At 38.2% G+C, this 6,847-nt stretch overlaps 1 protein-coding gene across 2 annotated transcripts in view; it reads left to right on the top strand.

Annotated features, from left to right (window-relative positions):
- pkd2 (polycystic kidney disease 2) overlaps positions 1-6,847 on the top strand; it is a 28,394-nt gene that overhangs the window by 14,461 nt on the left and 7,086 nt on the right. The window lies entirely within an intron of this gene.

The following is a 6,847-nucleotide window of genomic DNA, read 5'->3' as shown; positions in this document are numbered from 1 at the left end:
CTTGATTACGTAGTGACTCACTCTCTTCTGTTACCAGGACTCACTTTTTGATTATGTAGTGACTCACTCATTCTTTGTTTACGTAGTGACTCACTCATTCTTTGATTATGTAGTGACTCACTCATTCTTTGTTTATGTAGTGACTGACTTATTCTTTGTTTACGTAGTGACTCACTCATTCTTTGGTTACGTAGTGACTCACTCATTCTTTCATTACCCCGTGACTCACTCATTCTTTCATTACCCCGTGACTCACTCATTCTTTGTTTACGTAGCGACTCACTCATTCTTTGTTTACTCAGTGACTCACTCATTCTTTGTTACCCAGTGACTCACTCATTCTTTGAATACGTAGTGACTCACTCTTTCTTTGATTACGTATTGACTCACTCATTCTTTCATTACCCAGTGACTCATTCATATATTGGTTATGTAGTGACTCACTCATTCTTTGATTACATATCGACTCTCTCATTCTTTGGTTACCTAGCGACTCACTCATTCTTTGTTTACGTAGCGACTCACTCATTCTTTGGTTACGTAGCGACTCACTCATTCTTTGTTTACTTAGTGACTCACTCATTCTTTGTTACCCAGTGACTCACTCATTCTTTGATTACGTAGTGACTCACTCATTCTTTGATTACTTAGTGACTCACTCATTCTTTGTTACCCAGTGACTCACTCATTCTTTGTTTACGTAGCGACTCACTCATTCTTTGTTTACTCAGTGACTCACTCATTCTTTGATTACATAGCGACTCTCTCATTCTTTGGTTACGTAGCGACTCACTCATTCTTTGTTTACTTAGTGACTCACTCATTATTTTTTACCCAGCGACTCACTCATTCTTTGATTACTTAGTGACTCACTCATTCTTTGTTACCCAGTGACTCACTCATTCTTTGATTACGTAGTGACTCACTCATTCTTTGATTACTTAGTGACTCACTCATTCTTTGTTACCCAGTGACTCACTCATTCTTTGTTTACGTAGCGACTCACTCATTCTTTGTTTACTCAGTGACTCACTCATTCTTTGATTACATAGCGACTCTCTCATTCTTTGGTTACGTAGCGACTCACTCATTCTTTGTTTACTTAGTGACTCACTCATTATTTTTTACCCAGCGACTCACTCATTCTTTGATTACATAGCTACTCACTCATTCTTTGGTTACCCAGTGACTCATTCATTGATTGGTTATGTAGTGACTCACTTATTCTTTGGTTACGAAGCGACTCACTCATTCTTTGTTACCTAGTGACTCACTCATTCTTTGAATACGTAGTGACTCACTCATTCTTTCATTACCCCGTGACTCACTCATTCTTTCATTACCCCGTGACTCACTCATTCTTTGAATACGTAGTGACTCACTCATTCTTTGGTTACATAGCGACTCATTCATTCTTTCATTACCCAGTGACTCACTCATTCTTTGGTTACGTAGTGACTCACTCATTCTTTGTTTATGTAGTGACTCTCTCATTCTTTGGTTACGTAGTGACTCACTCATTCTTTGATTACATATTGACTCACTCATTCTTTGGTTTCCCAGTTACTCACTCATTCTTTGTTACCCAGTGACTCACTCATTCTTTGTTACACAGTCACTCACTCATTCTTTGAATACGTAGTGACTCACTCATTCTTTGATTACTTAGTGACTCACTCATTCTTTCATTACCCCGTGACTCACTCATTCTTTGAATACGTAGTGACTCACTCATTCTTTGGTTACATAGCGACTCACTCATTCTTTGTTTATGTAGTTACTCACTCATTCTTTGTTACCCAGTGACTCACTCATTATTTGTTACCCAGTTACTCACTCATTCTTTGATTGCGTAGTGACTCACTCATTCTTTGTTACCCAGTCACTCACTCATTCTTTGAATACGTAGTGACTCACTCATTCTTTGTTACCCAGTGACTCACTCATTCTTTGGTTACCCAGTGACTCACTCATTCTTTGTTTACGTAGCGACTCACTCATTCTTTGTTTACTCAGTGACTCACTCATTCTTTGTTTACGTAGCGACTCACTCATTCTTTGTTTACTCAGTGACTCACTCATTCTTTGTTACCCAGCGACTCACTCATTCTTTGATTACACAGCTACTCACTCATTCTTTTTTTTTACCCAGTGACTCACTCATTCTTTGTTTACGTAGCGACTCACTCATTCTTTGTTTACTCAGTGACTCACTCATTCTTTGTCACCCAGCGACTCACTCATTCTTTGATTACGTAGTGACTCACTCATTCTTTGATTACTTAGTGACTCACTCATTCTTTGTTACCCAGTGACTCACTTATTCTTTGAATACGTAGTGACTCACTCTTTCTTTGATTACGTAGTGACTCACTCATTCTTTCATTACCCAGTGACTCATTCATTGATTGGTTATGTAGTGACTCACTCATTCTTTGTTTACGTAGCGACTCACTCATTCTTTGTTTACTCAGTGACTCACTCATTCTTTGTTACCCAGCGACTCACTCATTCTTTGATTACACAGCTACTCACTCATTCTTTTTTTTACCCAGTGACTCACTCATTCTTTGTTTACGTAGCGACTCACTCATTCTTTGTTTACTCAGTGACTCACTCATTCTTTGTTACCGAGCGACTCACTCATTCTTTGATTACGTAGTGACTCACTCATTCTTTGATTACTTAGTGACTCACTCATTCTTTGTTACCCAGTGACTCACTCATTCTTTGATTACGTAGTGACTCACTCATTCTTTGATTACGTAGCGACTCACTCATTCTTTGTTTACTCAGTGACTCACTCATTCTTTGTTACCCAGCGACTCACTCATTCTTTGATTACACAGCTACTCACTCATTCTTTTTTTTTACCCAGTGACTCACTCATTCTTTGTTACCCAGTGACTCACTCATTCTTTGATTACGTAGTGACTCACTCATTCTTTGATTACTTAGTGACTCACTCATTCTTTGTTACCCAGTGACTCACTCATTCTTTGAATACGTAGTGACTCACTCTTTCTTTGATTACGTAGTGACTCACTCATTCTTTCATTACCCAGTGACTCATTCATTGATTGGTTATGTAGTGACTCACTCATTCTTTGATTACATATCGACTCTCTCATTCTTTGGTTACCTAGCGACTCACTCATTCTTTGTTTACGTAGCGACTCACTCATTCTTTGGTTACGTAGCGACTCACTCATTCTTTGTTTACTTAGTGACTCACTCATTCTTTGTTACCCAGTGACTCACTCATTCTTTGATTACGTAGTGACTCACTCATTCTTTGATTACTTAGTGACTCACTCATTCTTTGTTACCCAGTGACTCACTCATTCTTTGTTTACGTAGCGACTCACTCATTCTTTGGTTACGTAGCAACTCACTCATTCTTTGGTTACGTAGCAACTCACTCATTCTTTGGTTACATAGCGACTCACTCATTCTTTGTTTATGTAGTGACTCACTCATTCTTTGGTTTCCCAGTTACTCACTCATTCTTTGTTACCCAGTTACTCACTCATTATTTGTTACCCAGTTACTCAGTCATTCTTTGATTGCGTAGTGACTCACTCATTCTTTGTTGCACAGTCACTCACTCATTCTTTGAATACGTAGTGACTCACTCATTCTTTGATTACTTAGTGACTCACTCATTCTTTGTTACCCAGCGACTCACTCATTCTTTGATTACACAGTTACTCACTCATTCTTTGGTTACCCAGTGACTCACTCATTCTTTGTTACCCAGTGACTCACTCATTCTTTAATTACATTGTGACTCACTCATTCTTTGATTACGTAGTGACTCACTCATTCTTTGATTACTTAGTGACTCACTCATTCTTTGTTACCCAGTGACTCACTCATTCTTTGAATACGTAGTGACTCACTCTTTCTTTGATTACGTAGTGACTCACTCATTCTTTCATTACCCAGTGACTCATTCATTGATTGGTTATGTAGTGACTCACTCATTCTTTGGTTACCTAGCGACTCACTCATTCTTTGATTACATAGCGACTCTCTCATTCTTTGGTCACGTAGCGACTCACTCATTCTTTGTTTACTTAGTGACTCACTCATTCTTTGTTACCCAGTGACTCACTCATTCTTTCATTACCCAGTGACTCACTCATTCTTTGGTTACGTAGTGACTCACTCATTCTTTGTTTATGTAGTGACTCTCTCATTCTTTGGTTACGAAGCGACTCACTCATTCTTTGATTACGTAGTGACTCACTCATTCTTTGTTACCCAGCGACTCACTCATTCTTTGATTACTTAGTGACTCACTCATTCTTTGTTACCCAGTGACTCACTCATTCTTTCATTACCCAGTGACTCACTCATTCTTTGGTTACGTAGTGACTCACTCATTCTTTGTTTATGTAGTGACTCTCTCATTCTTTGGTTACGAAGCGACTCACTCATTCTTTGATTACGTAGCGACTCACTCATTCTTTGTTAACCAGCTACTCACTCATTCTTTGATTACATAGCTACTCACTCATTCTTTGGTTACCCAGTGACTCATTCATTGATTGGTTATGTAGTGACTCACTCATTCTTTGGTTACGAAGCGACTCACTCATTCTTTGTTACCCAGTGACTCACTCATTCTTTGTTACCCAGTTACTCACTCATTCTTTTATTGCGTAATGACTCACTCATTCTTTGTTACCCAGTCACTCACTCATTCTTTGAATACGTAGTGACTCACTCATTCTTTGATTACTTAGTGACTCACTCATTCTTTCATTACCCCGTGACTCACTCATTCTTTGTTACCCAGTCACTCACTCATTCTTTGAATACGTAGCGACTCACTCATTCTTTGTTACCCAGTGACTCACTCATTCTTTGTTACCCAGTGACTCACTCATTCTTTCATTACCCAGTGACTCACTCATTCTTTGGTTACGTAGTGACTCACTCATTCTTTGTTTATGTAGTGACTCTCTCATTCTTTGGTTACGTAGTGACTCTCTCATTCTTTGGTTACGTAGTGACTCACTCATTCTTTGGTTTCCCAGTTACTCACTCATTCTTTGTTACCCAGTGACTCACTCATTCTTTGTTACCCAGTGACTTACTCATTCTTTGTTACCCAGTCACTCACTCATTCTTTGAATACGTAGTGACTCACTCATTCTTTGATTACTTAATGACTCACTCATTCTTTCATTACCCCGTGACTCACTCATTCTTTGAATACGTAGTGACTCACTCATTCTTTCGTTACATAGCGACTCACTCATTCTTTGTTTATGTAGTTACTCACTCATTCTTTGTTACCCAGTGACTCACTCATTATTTGTTACCCAGTGACTCACTCATTCTTTGATTGCGTAGTGACTCACTCATTCTTTGTTACCCAGTCACTCACTCATTGATTGGTTATGTAGTGACTCACTCATTCTTTGATTACATAGCGACTCTCTCATTCTTTGTTTACGTAGCGACTCACTCATTCTTTGTTTACTTAGTGACTCACTCATTCTTTGTTTACGTAGTGACTCACTCATTCTTTGATTACGTAGTGACTCACTCATTCTTTGTTTACGTAGTGACTCACTCATTCTTTGATTATGTAGTGACTCACTCATTCTTTGTTTATGTAGTGACTGACTTATTCTTTGTTTACGTAGTGACTCACTCATTCTTTGGTTACGTAGTGACTCACTCATTCTTTGTTACCCAGCGACTCACTCATTCTTTGATTACGTAGCAACTCACTCATTCTTTGTTACCCAGGGACTCACTCATTCTTTGATTATGTAGTGACTCACTCATTCTTTGGTTACGTAGTGAGTCACTCATTCTTTGGTTACGTAGTGCCTCACTCATTCTTTGTTTATGTAGTGACTGACTTATTCTTTGGTTACAAAGCGACTCACTCATTCTTTGATTACGTAGCGACTCTCTCATTCTTTGTTACCCAGAGACTCACTCATTCTTTGAATACGTAGTGACTCACTCATTCTTTGATTACGTAGTGACTCACTCATTCTTTCATTACCCTGTTACTCACTCATTTTTTGGTTACGTAGCGACTCATTCATTCTTTGTTACCCAATGACTCACTCATTCTTTGGTTACCCAGCGACTCACTCATTCTTTGGTTACCCAGCGACTCACTCATTCTTTTGTTACCCAGTTACTCACTCATTCTTTGTTACGCAGTGTCTCATTCATTCTTTGGTTATGTAGCGACTCACTTATTCTGTGATTACATAGCGACTCATTCATTCTTTGGTTACCTAGTGACTCACTCATGTTTTGGTTACCTAGAGACTCACTTATTCTTTAGTAACCTAGAATTGAAAATCAATCAATCAGTTAATATCATTTGTCATCAATTAATGATATTAACTGATATGAAATGCTTACTTTTTTTATCCGTTTTTCAGTCATATCGTCCAGGCCAATCAATCAATCAATCAATCAATCAATCAATCAATCAATCAATCAATCAATCAATCAATCAATCAATCAAACAATCAATCAATCAATCAAGTTTATTTGTACTTACTGTGCAAAAACGCAAAAGTTTTACCAAGTGTTGTTGGTCTGGACTAGTCTAGTGCAAGTCTATTAGTACACTAGGATAAAACTAACTTACTAATACATTAAGCTTCTATGCCCCATAAATGTGGAACAAACTTCCAGAAAACTGTAAAACAGCTGAAACACTGAGTGCCTTTAAATCTCGACTAAAAACCCACCTGTTTAGAGTTGTATTCGAAACGTAATCAATTACAAATTTAGTGATGGCACTTGACTTAATGTAATGTTTTGATTGTTGATTCTATGTTGCATGACTTTGTGTTTTTGT

The sequence above is a fragment of the Poecilia reticulata genome, chromosome 1 (genome assembly GCF_904066995.2).
Source record: "Poecilia reticulata chromosome 1, P_reticulata-male-v2, whole genome shotgun sequence".
NCBI lineage: Eukaryota > Metazoa > Chordata > Actinopteri > Cyprinodontiformes > Poeciliidae > Poecilia > Poecilia reticulata.
This window is presented reverse-complemented; position numbering and strand designations above follow the sequence as displayed.